Source organism: Geotrypetes seraphini, chromosome 10 (genome assembly GCF_902459505.1).
Source record: "Geotrypetes seraphini chromosome 10, aGeoSer1.1, whole genome shotgun sequence".
Taxonomy (NCBI): domain Eukaryota; kingdom Metazoa; phylum Chordata; class Amphibia; order Gymnophiona; family Dermophiidae; genus Geotrypetes; species Geotrypetes seraphini.
Genome location: NC_047093.1, coordinates 131,730,124 through 131,744,111, shown reverse-complemented (window position 1 = coordinate 131,744,111; position 13,988 = coordinate 131,730,124). Strand labels below are relative to the sequence as shown.

The 13,988-nt window shown below is 42.5% G+C and overlaps 1 pseudogene; it reads right to left on the bottom strand.

Moving 5' to 3' along the window:
- Nucleotides 1–268: 268 nt before the first annotated feature.
- The window catches only part of LOC117367668, a 54,280-nt pseudogene continuing 40,560 nt past the window's right edge, over nt 269–13,988 (bottom strand).

The following is a 13,988-nucleotide window of genomic DNA, read 5'->3' as shown; positions in this document are numbered from 1 at the left end:
CCTTGATCACCTGCACCGGAAGTTTGTTCCAGTGATCTACCACCCTTTCCGTGAAGAAATACTTTCTGGTGTCACCACTAAATTTCCCCCCTCTGAGTTTGAGGGGGTGCCCCCTGGTTGGCTTCTTGGCTAGGTATCTGAACTGAGGATCCTCACAGGAGATGCACCCCCTAGTTTGGGTGGGAAGGCAAGCGTGCATGCGCGGTGCAGCACTCGAAAGTTCAAGTTCTTCAAGCAAGTTTGCTTTCAAGGCTGTCCGCTGCGGGGCTATGTCGGTGACATCACCCATGTGTGAGAATATCTGCCTGCTGTCCCTAGATAACAACTGTTATGGTAAGTAACTGTGCTTTGTGGTTTTCTCCAAAGTGGATTCTTTTATGAATGTTGAGGCTACTTGTAGTTTTGAATGATTTTTCACATTCTGAACATTTATATGGTTTTTCTCCCATGTGGATTCTTTCATGATCTTCAAGATGACCTTTTCGATTGAAACCTTTACCACTTTCAGAACATTTATATTGTTTTTCCCAGAGTGTATTCTTTTATGAATTGTGAAGCTCCCTCTGTTATTGAAAGATTTTCCACATTCAGAACATTGATGAGGTTTTTCTCCTGTGTGGATTCTTTTATGAATTGTGAGGCCCCCTCTATTATTGTACGATTTTCCACATTAAGAACATTGATATGGTTTTTCTACCGAGTGGATTATTTTATGAATTCTGAGGATACTTGTGTTAGTGAAGGATTTTCCACATTCAGAATATTTGTATGGTTTTCTCCAGAGTGGATTTTTTTATGAATTCTGAGGCTACTTGTATTATTGAATGATTTTCCACATTTAGAACATTTAAAAGGTTTTTCTCCTGTGTGAATTCTTTTATGAATTATGAGATTACTTGTTTTAGTGAAGGATTTTCCACATTCAGAACATTTATATGGTTTCTCTCCAGAGTGAATTCTTTCATGATCTATGAGATTATGTTTTCGATTGAAGCTTTTATCACATTCAGAACATTTATATGGTTTTTCTCCTGTGTGGATTCTTATATGAATTTTGAAGCTCCCACTAGTATTGAAAGCTTTTTGACATTCAGAACATTTATATGGTTTTACCCTAGAGTGGATTTTTTTATGAGTCACAAGGTTGCCTCTATTATTGAAAGATTTTCCACATTCAGAACATTTATATGGTTTTTCTCCCGTGTGGATTCTTTTATGAGTTATGAGGAGACTTGTTTTATGGAAGGATTTTCCACATTCAGAACATTTATATGGTTTTTCCCCCGTGTGGATTCTTTTATGAGTGTTGAGGCTACTTCTATTTTTGAAGGATTTTCCACATTCAGAACATGTATATGGTTTTTCTCCTGTGTGGATTCTTTCATGATCTCGAAGACTAGCTTTTCGATTGAAACTTTTACCACATTCTGAACATTGATATGGTTTTTCTCCAGAGTGGATTCTTTCATGAGTTCTGAGGGTACTTGTGTTAGTGAAGGATTTTCCACATTCACAACATTGATATGGTTTTTCTCCCGTGTGGATTCTTTTATGAATTCTGAGGCTACTTGTGTTATTGAAGGATTTTCCACATTCAGAACACTGATAAGGTTTTTCTCCCGTGTGAATTCTTTTATGAATTATGAGATTACTTGCGTTAGTGAAGGATTTTCCACATTCGGAACATTTATATGGTTTTTCTCCTGAGTGAATTCTTTCATGATCTGTGAGATTATGTTTTCGTTTGAAGCTTTTATCACATTTAGAACATTTATAAGGTTTTTCTCCAGAGTGGATTCTTTTATGAATTTTGAAGCTCCCTCTATTATTGAAATATTTTCCACATTCAGAACATTTATATGGTTTTTCTCCAGAGTGGATTCTTTCATGAAGTATGAGGCTACTTTTTCCATGGAAGCTTTTATAACACTCAGAACATTTAAATAGCTTTGCTCCTTTAGGATTCATTTGATGCATTTGTATCTTGCTAACGCTGATTAATTCATGTTTTCTCAGTTCAAATACCTGACTGAAGTTTGACTTCCCAGTGAACATTTCCTTGCTTGTAGTGCTCTTACAAAGTTTCTGTCTGCTAATTCTCTCACTTTGTCTGAAATTTGGGCAATTGGTGGAATTTCTCTTTTGCTCAGTACATACATTTGAACTCTCTCCTTTCGGGGTCTTTTCTTTCATGCTAGGTGGTCTTATACCACTAATACCTTCTGGGCTATCTCTTGAAGGGTCTTTGTGTGTCTGTTCCTCCCTCTGCTGCCCATAACATACTTTCTTTCTCTTATTCCCAAATCCATCATCTGTTGGTTAAAAATGAAAGTATATACGTAAATTATACAGCTATTAGTAACACATATATAAGCAAATATCTCCAAAGATGTCTTTAAAGTCATTTTGTAGACAGGTGAGCGATGGCACATGAAAATATATAAACAGACCATCCGGATCTCATTTGCTGGTTCTGAACCTCTCATCCTCCCCTCAAAATCTGCAATGATTCCCTTTACTCTGATTACACTCACTAACCAAAATCTCATTACATAGCAATTCTTGGCTTACCACTCTTCATATCAGCATCCTCCTCTCCTCCCTCCAGTTGGTCACTGGCAGGATCCTCTTCAATTTTCAGAATCTCTCCTGTGGGGTCAGCAGGGTTACTTTGGCAGCCTATAATAAGAATAGAAAATCACTTCAAGATTTAAAAGAAAAGTGAAAACTTGGCCAAAACTGAGATAATGGGACTTTTATGACTTTTGAAAGTGTAAGAATCCTGGTGGAAGGAGATAAGGATCCTTAGTTCAGAAAATGCCTCCATTCTATTAATACCATGTTGTCATTCTGCCTCACTCACACCCTCTACTGCTATCAGTGTGGTCCTTCCTATAGCTTTCCCTCCTGGAGTCACCAATTTGGCCATCTTTACTCATTCCTTCTGTTGATCCCTTCTACGACAAAGAATATTCAAGGTAAGTACCTAATATTCCCATCTAGTGCAAAGGGCGTACGAGTCTGTACCAGTGGGATGTACCAAAGCAGTCCCTCAAGATTAGGGAGGGACACATAAGCCTGCTGCGTCCATTCAAGCTGCCACGTCCACTCTGGAAAATTTGGATGAAATTATGAAGCAGGGACCAAGTAGCCACTTCTCTGGTGGAGTGCGCCTGCAAAGAAACCGGATGCTGCTTGCCACATCCGATGTATGCTGAGGAAATAGCTGCATGAATCCACCTGGAAATAGTGGCCTTCGAAATCAAATGGCTAGGATTAGTCAACATGAAAAGATGATCTGTAATGCGAAAGGCATTTGTTTCCTCCAGATTATGGAGCAGAACCCAGTGGACATCCAGTTGTTCAAAGGCCTCGTCCTACATCTTTGAATCTGTTGGATGAAATGCTGGCAGCCGAACTTCCTGATTCATATTGAAGACAGAAACCACTTGAGCAGGAAAGAAGGCGCCGATATAAAAGCAGTTTGATCGGAACTAACTATTTCTCCTCATAAGTCTGAGGAGAAATAGTGGAACTGAGCGGCCACGTGGCGGAATCAGAGAACTGACTTGAGAAGCATCAAGATATGATTACCACATTGGAGACCTCTTGGCATGAATGTAAGACCACCAATTCGTATTTTTTGGATAAAATTGAAGACCTGGAAAATAGGTCTCAAAGTAACAATTTGCGAATCCGGGGGTTTCCAGAGCTATCTGAATATAACAATTGTGAGCTTACTACTCAGAGACTAATGAATGTGCTCTTAGCTGACTCGTCCAAACTACTGGTGCCTGAGAGAATATCAAGTATGCGGGCTCATTGTACCCTGGGTCGATTACGCATGAATGTCCCATGGGATAGTGTGGTATGTTTTTCTGAATTTAAGCTGAAGGAGTTTATTTTATCAATTGCACGCAAAGTAGAAGCCTTTACATGGGACACATACCCTATTCAGTTCTTTCAGGATCTGGCTGCTACCACAGTATGCTGCAGGAGTGACCTGTGGCCTTGCATGAATCTACTGGCTGACAGGGGTATCAAATATAAATGGAAATACCCCTTTGCACCAACTTTCCACTGAGAGGGTAAATTGCAGTGGTTGTTCACTTTGCAGGAGGCATTGAAACTGTTTCCAGAACTGGCGACATCTACATTGAATCCCGCTGTAGTGGCGGGGACTGTCTCTAAGATGCCTGTTTCCGCACTGGGTTGCCAGAAATGGCAGAATATCCTGTGGGAAGGGACACCTTACGTGACAGTCCTCAGCTGCTCATCTTTAAACATCTGTTATTTCTGGCAGCTGCATAGATTGCAGTTGACACTTGCAATATATGAAACTAGACACAGATGTTTGTAAAGACCTTTAAGCTTTCCTTTGAAGTGAGTTTTTTCATTGTTTGGGGGGTTGCTCTTTACGGGCCAGTTGGGGGAGCCGGAAAGGTATCTTTCCTCTGAAAAAGGGGGAATATGGAGGTCGGGGCCTGGTGTGAGGCGCTGTTCCTCCCCTGCGATAGATGTGCCACAGGTGTATAGTGCACTTAGTTATCATGTTAGTTTGGTGTGGGGTTGAGGGGAAGGGAGTTTTTTTTTTTAAATTTTGGTTAAGAACATAAGAAGTTGCCTCTGCTGGGTCAGACCAGAGGTCCATCGCGCCCAGCAGTCAGCACCCGCGGCGGCCCATCAGGTCCATGACCTGTCAAGTGGTCCCTGACTCACCCTATAACCTATCACTACTTCTGTCCATACCCCTCAATCCCCGTATCCAAACCTTCTTTGAATCCCTGCAGTGTGTTCTGCCCAATCACAACCTCCAGGAGTGCGTTCCATGTGTCCACTACTCTCTGGGTGAAGAAGAACTTCCTGGCATTGGGTTTCAGTTTCTCCAAGTGCCCCCTAGTACTTGTTGTTCCCCACAGCCTAAAGAATCTGTCCCTGTCTACCTTCTCTATGCCTTTCAGGATTTTAAAGGTTTCTATCATGTCTCCTCTAAGTCTCCGCTTTTCCAGGGAGAACAGCCCCAGCTTTTCTAGCCTGTCGGCATATGAAAAGTTTTCCATACCTCTTATCATTTTTGTCGCTCTTCTCTGGACCCCCTCAAGTATTGCCATGTCCTTCTTGAGATACGGCGACCAATACTGGACACAGTACTCCAGATGCGGGCGTACCATTGCACGATATAGTGGCAAGATGACTTCCTTCGTCCTGGTCGTGATGCCCTTCTTGATGATACCCAGCATTCTGTTCGCTTTCTTTGAGGCTGTCGCACATTGCGCCGATACTTTCACTGTTGTATCCACCAGCACACCTAGGTCTCTTTCAAAGTTACTTACCCCTAGCAATGATCCCCCCATTGTATAGCTGAACATCAGGTTCTTTTTCCCAGCATGCATGACCTTGCATTTGTCTATATTAAAACGCATGTGCCACTTTTTCTCCCACTCTTCCAGTTTCGTTAGGTCCCTTTGCAGGTCTTCACAGTCTTCCGTGGTTCTAACCCTGCTGCAGAGTTTGGTGTCATCTGCAAATTTGATAACCTCATATTTCGTCCCCGTCTCCAGATCGTTTATAAATATATTGAACAGGAGCGGTCCCAACACTGACCCCTGTGGAACTCCACTCGTGATCCATTGCCAGTCTGAGTATTTGCCCTTCACTCCAACCCTCTGTTTTCTGCCCGCCAACCAGTGTTTAATCCATCGGTGAACATCCCCCTCCACCCCGTGGTTCCACAGCTTCTTAAGCAGCCGTTTGTGGGGTACCTTGTCGAAGGCTTTTTGGAAGTCGAGGTAAATGATGTCTACGGGTTCCCCTTTGTCCATCTGGCTGTTTATTCCCTCAAAGAAGTGTAGTAAGTTCGTGAGGCATGACCTTTCCTTGCAGAAGCCATGCTGGCTCGCCCTCAGCTGCCCTTTTTTTTTTTTTTTTTTTTAATTTATTTATATTTTTCAATTTACAATTCAAGTATCACTTGTACAGAAAAATAAAGATAAGCCAATAAAGCACTAATATAAACATTTCTGCTCCCAAACTTGTTACAAGAAAAATCATAATAGCTTAACTTCAACTCTAGTCCACTATATGGATCCAAGGCATACATAGCGGATAATTAAAGTAGTTTTAACAAACTAAATTGTTATATAAAAGAAAATAGGCCCTTTAGGCAGAGACAGGTTAACAATAATCAATTATCCTCTTATTCCCCCTTAAACCTGAGGTGCTGTAGACAAAAATGTTGTCAACTGGCTTGGATCAAAGAAAACATATTTTTTCATACGATATTGTATAACACATTTACAAGGGTGTCGAAGATAAAAAGTCACCCCCAAAGCTATAACCCCTGGTTTTAGAAGAAGAAATTCACGTCTCCTTTTTTGTGTATCTCGAGCCAGATCTGGAAAAATCAATATTTTAAGTCCCATGAATTTCTTAAGTCTATTTTTGAAGAAAAGCCTAAGCAACCAGTTTTTATCTGGTGCTAAGGCTACTGTAATCAACAGTGTCGCTGGAGTAACCATTTCTATATCAGAACGCTCCAATATTGCAGTAACATCTAACGGTTGCTGGTCCTTTTCTTGTAAGCGCTGCTGTTCCTCTCTTTTAATGGGTAGATAATAAGCCTGCGTAAGAGGTGGCAACATATCTTCAGAAATTTCCAATATTTCCATCATATAACGTTTCACTGTGTCTCTCGGTGATATTGTTGCAATCCTCGGAAAGTTAATTAATCTGAGGTTATTATTTCTAGAGGAATTTTCTAAGGATTCCAGCTTCCTTCTCAAGTTAATATTATCTTTTATTAGTGTTTCTCTAATTTGTTTAGAAACTTTTAACTCCTGATGAATATTTTCTATGGAGCTTTTAGATTCATCAAATTCAACTTTTAAATTCCCCATTGTAACCTCTTGAACTTTAAGTCTTTCTTCCAACTGGCTCAGTTGGGGTTTCACAGATTTTGCCAAATCTGCCACCAGATCCCAAAGAGAATCCAGGGTTACCTCTCTGGGTTTTTCAATATGAAATGCATTAATAAAATGAGAAGTCTCACCAGTTGGAGTTGATGTTCCTTCTTGAACAGCATTTCTCTGGTTCCAGATTACCCCTTCAGTTGTTGGGCTCTCAGTCTCTTCCAAACTCTCCTGAAAAGAAGAGTTAGTCTCCAGTCTCCCCTCTCTGATATCTGTGGCCTCCGGGGGAGAGCACTGCTCATGCTCCAACAGCACTTCCTCTCGTGGGGAGCTGGTAACCTGAGGCGGAGGGGGAGGTACTCTGGCGTCGGGGCTTAATGTTGTTTCTAAGCCCAAGGAGTTAACATCCGTTCCGCTCCGGCGCGACTCCAGCGGGACCCCCGACGCCCGGGGTGTCTCCTGCATACGTCGGAGGATCTTCTCAATGTTGCCGAACACCGCTGCACCGGACTGCAGCGAGGCTCCAGCGGCACTGCGTCCTCTTCGTTTCGGCATGAAGAAAGGAGCAGAAGTCTCGGGCAGTGGATTAAAAGTTGTTAGAGGTAAGACTCTTCGGCGTGTTACTCAGCCGGTAGGGTCTGCGGCCATCTTGGATGGTTTGCTCAGATCCCCATTTTTTTTTTTTTCTATGTGCTCGCAGATGCTGTCCTTAATCAGTGCTTCCATCGTCTTACCTGGAACCGAAGTCAAGCTCACCGGCCTGTAGTTTCCCGGGTCACCTCTCGATCCCTTCTTAAAGATAGGCATGACATTTGCTATTTTCCAGTCCTCCGGGATCTCCCCAGTTTTCAAGGATAGGTTACATATTTGCCGGAGTGTTTCCGCTATTTCTTTTCTCAGTTCTTTTAGTACCCTTGTGTGGATTCCGTCTGGGCCTGGTGATTTGTCGCTTCTCAATCTATCTATCTGTCGGAGGACGTCCTCATGGCTTACCTCTATTTGCTTCAATTTTTCATCTTGATCCCCACTTATGATCTCCTCGGGTTCTGGTACATTGGATGTGTCTTCGCTCGTGAAGACCGATGAGAAGAACTTGTTTAACCTGTTCGCTACCTCTCTTTCCTCCTTTACCACTCCCTTTCTGTCTCCATCATCCAACGGTCCCACTTCCTCTCTCGCCAGTTGCTTCCCCTTCACGTACCTGAAGAACGATTTGAAGTTTCTCGCTTCCCCAGCCAACTTCTCTTCGTATTCTCTTTTTGCTTTCCTAACCACTCGGTGACATTCTTTCTGGTGTTTTTGTGTTCCTTCTGGTTTTCCTCAGTTTGGTCCTTTTTCCATTTTCTGAACAATGTTTTCTTGTTGCTTATTGCCTTCTTCACTTCCTTTGTCATCCACACCGGGTTTTTTGTGTGACTCTGTTTGCACCCTTTCCTAAATCTGGGGATGTACAGGTTTTGTGCTTGTTGCACCGTGTCCTTGAATAGGGACCAGGCTTTCTCTACGGTCTCCATCTTCTGTGAGCTGTTTCTGAGTTTCTTTTTCACCATTTTCCTCATAGCATCCTAGTTCCGTTTTCTAAAGTTGAGCGCTGTCACTGTGGTTCTCTTCACTTTTGATGTTCCTGCTTCTAATTTGTACTGGATCATGTTGTGATCGCTGTTTCCCAGTGACCCTACTACTACCACCTCCTTTGCGGGTCCCCCTAGTCCGTTGAGGATTAGGTTGAGAGTGGCATCTTCTCGAGTTGGTTCCTTGACCAGCTGTTCCATGAAGCAATCCCTCACAGCCTCTAGGAACTTGGTTTCCCTCGCGCTGTCGGAGTGCCCAATACTCCAATCTATCCCAGGGTGGTTGAAATCCTCCATCACCATCACACTTCCGCTTTTGCATTCCTGTCTCAATTCTGCTTCTAGGTCATTGTCGCTTGCTTCTGGCTGTCCAGGTGGGCGATAATATAGTCCTAATTTTGTGTCAGCTCCCTTTCTTCCTGGTAACTTAACCCATAGTGATTCCAACCCTTCCGCCCTTGTCGCCGTATCCATCCTGGTCGACTGAATGGAGTCTTTTATGTATAGCGCTATTCCTCCACCCTTCTTGTACGTCCTGTCTCTCCTATAGAGTTTATACCCTGGTAGTACTACGTCCCATTTGTTGTCCTCAGACCACCATGTTTCTGTGATTCCAATTATGTCTAGGTCCTCTTTATTGGCCATGACTTCTAGCTCTCCCATTTTGGTCCTTAGACTCCTTGCATTGGTGTACAAGCAATTTAAGTCTCGTTTTTTTACTTTCCCTGTTGTGTTTTGTTATGGTTTGATTCTCTTGTCGTCCTTCCCCTGGGCTGCCAGCCCCTGAGTTTCTTTTTGTGCATCCCCTTCCCGTGGTACGTTTTCTTCGTCCTTAGCCAGTTCCCACATTCCTGCATGCCCCTCTAGTTCCTGCTGTTTTTCCTTCTTTTTGCTCTCTATTTTCACTTGTTCCTTGGACCCCTGTAGTTCGTCTTTGAGTCCTTCTCTGCATTTTTCCCGCTTGTCTTTGAGGCCTACTTTGCATTTTTCCCGTTCAGTATCTTCATTGGATACTTCTGTCTGAAGCGTCATCTCCAGATCGACTATCGGCTTTCCCCCTCTCCTGTTTAAAGCCTTGTCTATTGCGCTCTTGACGTTATTTGCCAGCATTCTTGTTCCTGTCGTGCTCAGGTGCAGTCAGTCCCTCCTGTAGAGCTTGTTGTTTCCCCAAAAAGTTGACCAGTTCCTAACAAAGTGGAAACCTTCCTCTTCGCACCATCTCCTCAGCCATGCGTTTATTGCTTGCAGCTCGGTCTGCCTCCTCACATCCGCCCTCGGTACTGGCAGGATCTCTGAGAAAGCTATCCTCTGTGTCCTCAGCTTCAATTTCCTTCCCAGGATCTGGAACTGCTCGGTTAGTGTAGTTCTGTTGTAATTTCTTCTGCTGACATCGTTTGTTCCAATGTGGATTATCACCGCTGTCTCCTCCGTCTCAGCTCCTTCTAGGATCCTCTCGATTCTGTCGGTGATGTCCTTCGTTCTTGCCCCTGGGAGACATGTCACCAGCCGGTCCTCTCTCCCTCTTGCTCATGGGAAGGGTGGCCTTGGGCCCCTTAGGGTTTTGTTTCTCCTTTTTTCTGTCAACTCTTAACAGATGGGTGAGATCCGTTTTGTATCTCTTAATGTGAGAGGATTGAATATATCTATCAAGTGTCAATTTTTATTTTAGGAAGCCACACGTTTAAAGGCAGACGTATTGTTTATTCAGGAGACATAAGATTTGGCTTTTACCCGATGCATTATTCTTAGATCCTGCTAATATTTCCCAATTAGAAGTCCATTTGCATGAGTTCTTGGAGTTGAATGATACCCCGTCAATGTCAGCCTTCCCCCTTTGGGAAACTCTGAAGGTGGTTATGCGGGGTCATTTTATTGCATTACAAGCACACGTTACGCATACATGTAGAGACAAGGAATCTGGTCTGCGGACACAAATAGCTTAATTAACAGCTGCTTGTAAGGGTCCCCATTGTACCCCTGAGCAGTAGTCCCAGCTTCATAAAGCTACTTTGCAGTTATATGAGCTTGAGTTGGCTGACAATGCTGAAGACGTAAATAAAATCAGGCAGGAGCATTTCGAATTTGATAATAGAACTAGTAGGCCTTTAAACTGCGAAAGCGTCAGTTACCTTAAAATCTCATTTTGCTGCAAACTTCTGCAGTTTCTACTTTATCAACCTTGGCAGATATACAATTAGAGTTTATCCAGTACTATCAGCATCTATATACATCAGAGTTCTCCCCTACAAAGGAGATGATAACTCGTTTCCTTGACAACGTAACGCTTCCAACAACCTCGCCTTCAGAAGATGCTTTACTATCTCAACCCATACAATTAAAAGAGGTTCTATGAGCAAATTCTGATTTATCTTTAGCGAAGGCTCCGGGAATGGATGGTTTTACCAATCGCTTCTATAAGTGTTTTGTTAAATGGTTAGCCCCCCTCCTGGTCAGGATGAACAATAGCATGGATGATCATATGGAATTACCACCTTCGTGGCGATTGGTGGCTGTAACTCTTTTGCTTGTGGTTCTTACTGACCTATTTTGTTGCCGGGGACGGATTATAAAATATATATTAAAATTTTGGTGGCTCGATTGCAACGAGTGATGCCACAGGTTGTGCATTCTGACCAGGCGGGATTTATCATGGGTTGGAAGACTTTTGATAATATCCGAAAAGCTTTACATCTCATTAATATAAAGCATAAATCCCGTACCTCTTCTATCTTGCTTTCGCTTGATTTGGAGAAGGCTTTCGATAGGGTCTATTGGCCCTTTATGTTGGTTGTTTTACGCAAAGTGGGAATATCAGGGTCCTTTTTGCACTGGGTGCAAGTGCTCTATACACATCCTCTGGCATCTTTGAATTATATTGAGGCACCAGACAGGGTTGGCTCTCTCACACTTACTGTTAGCTCAGTTGATTCGCATCTCACCGGACATTGGGAGCATTTCATTCAAGGGAAAGGAACATCGCCTTTTTTTATTTACTGATGATATCCTAGGGCAGTGGTAGGCAAACACATTAGTCAAAAGAGCGAAAATCAGCAGTACAATGATTAAGATTTTTTCCTGAAAGCCATATCCCATGCCCACTTGCTCTATGATGGCAACGTCAACCCGAATGACACCCTGCTCGCCCTCACATAGTTGAAATCGATTCGTGGCAGAGCCTAGAGAATGACACGGGGAAAATATCTGTCCCCGTCCCCATGAGCTCGGTCCCTATCCCCGCAAACCACCTGATCCCATCTACACAAGCCTCGAATAGTTTTATACTGAACTTATTATATTAAAGTATAAAAAGAAACAAAATTCTGTACAATTGTCAATTTATAAATCTGCGTCTTCTCCCCACTCTCTCTTCCCCATTTCCCTTCAGCGTCCTCAGCCCACTCTCTCTCCACTTCCCTTCAGTGCACGCACATAAAAACAAGCAAGCAATTTTATATCATTTTCATTCTATTCATTCATAGAAATTAAAGTCTAAATAATGCCAGTCACATAACAAAACATGATTTTACAAAAATTTCCCAGGTCTGTTAGTGGGGAATAGTTGGATCGGTGATTTTTGCATTATGTATATAAAACCTGATGATGATTGTTCTCTCTGCTGTGGAAGATGTTCCATTGTCTCTTACTCGACTTTGTTCTGTTTATGATTGTTTTGCTATTTTCATCAATAAAATCATTTAAACATAGAAATATTCCACAACATCTAGCAAGGATTAGATTATAAAGCAATTGTTGGCTCACCGCTCTTGGTATCAGTATCCTCAACTACTCCCTCCAGGTGGTCACTGTCGGGATCCTCTTCCATTTTCAGGTTCTCTATTGTATTCTCAGCAGTGTAACTTTGGCTGCCTGGAAAAAATTGAAAAATAGCTTCAGATTTAAAGGAGAGATTAGAACCTAAGAAAAGTAGTATTTTGCTAATACTGAGATGATGGGAATATTATGAACTCTGAAAATGCAAGTGTCCTGGTGGAAGCAGTTAAGGACCCTCTATAGCTCTGAAAATGAACCGTGACATTCAACACAAATAGGATGAGAGACAGAAGGTGTTGAAAGAAGAGGAAGAGAAAGGAGAGAAACATAGGAAAAGAGAAGATATACCCCCCTTGAACAAAGCATTTAAATTAAAAAAAAAAATAGAAAATCAGACCTGACAATGAAAGGAGAAAAGTAAAAATAAGGAAACTAGAACACACACATAATTAAAGGAGGGACTGTGATGATAACACCTCGTTCTCATTGTGCCAGATCCAGAGGAGGAATCTTTCTTATAGGAAAAGTTTGTATCTCGTCATTACTAGTTTTAATTCAAACTCCATCACCTGTTTCATGAAGTTCCTCACCTGAGTCTGTGGTGGTCAGATTTCCTCTTTCCTCAGATCCTGGAGGGTCATTCCTGAATCCCTCTTGCTCAAACCGGATTAAAATCTCAGGCTTGATACTGTTGGAGCCTATTACGGGATGATAGTATTCATTAGTACAATATGTTTAAAAAAATGTTACCCCAGACCCTGATTATCTTATTACTGAAGTGGGCAAGTCCTTTCCTCAAGAGCTACAAACAGCTCTGGTCATCAGGAGGTTTGTTTTATTTCTTTTTACACAGATTGATTGATTTAGAAGCATTTACATTTGCCACCTTCTGTTGCCTGACATCACCAACTGGAGATCTGCTAAAGTGTTCGGATTTAATGAGACGGGGCTGGAGAGGTCGTCAGCCCCCAGTAAGTTCATTTATTCTTGATATACGACTACTACTATTGAACACAGCGCTGTACAAAGTCACAAAGAAGAAGACAGTCCCTGCTACAGCTGAATCTGCAAAACATCTCACTGGCTTACAATTAAAATATTGAATTACAATCATAATAATGAGCAACTGGGTAGTGGACTGAACAACACCGCTACCCGGTTTAATTCTGGGACCCCCCACGACTGGCTCTGGGATAGTGCTACAGCCGTCAGAGGAGATATTCAGGGGCAGTTTCTGGGTCAGGGCCCCTGAATATCTCCCCCTGGGAACTTTTAGGGCTCCTTTTACTAAGGTGCGCTAGCGTTTTTAGCGCATACACAAAATTAGCGCTCGCTAAACCGCGCGGTACGCTGCTAGAATAATGCCAGCTCAATGCTGGCATTAAGGTCTAGCGCGCGGAGCAATTTAGCCTGCACTATTCCTCGCGTTAAGGCCCTAACGCATCTTAGTGTAGGCATTTGGACTAGGCATCTACTTTCTATAGAATCGTGTTTTTCAAGTTAGGCACCTAACTTTCAATTAAGTCCAATTAAGATCGATTGTGAGGTGCTGAGTGCCAGTATCAGCACTGATTAAGCCTAGAGATCAATTAAAAGTAGGCAGAGTTTATAGAATCAGGGCCAAAATGCACACAATTAATTAGAACGTGCTTCCCTGCTGTCTCTTATGGGACTGTTTGTTTCGTACAGACATTTATCATATTTCTGTTATGTGATTGTTCTACATCACTGTCAAATG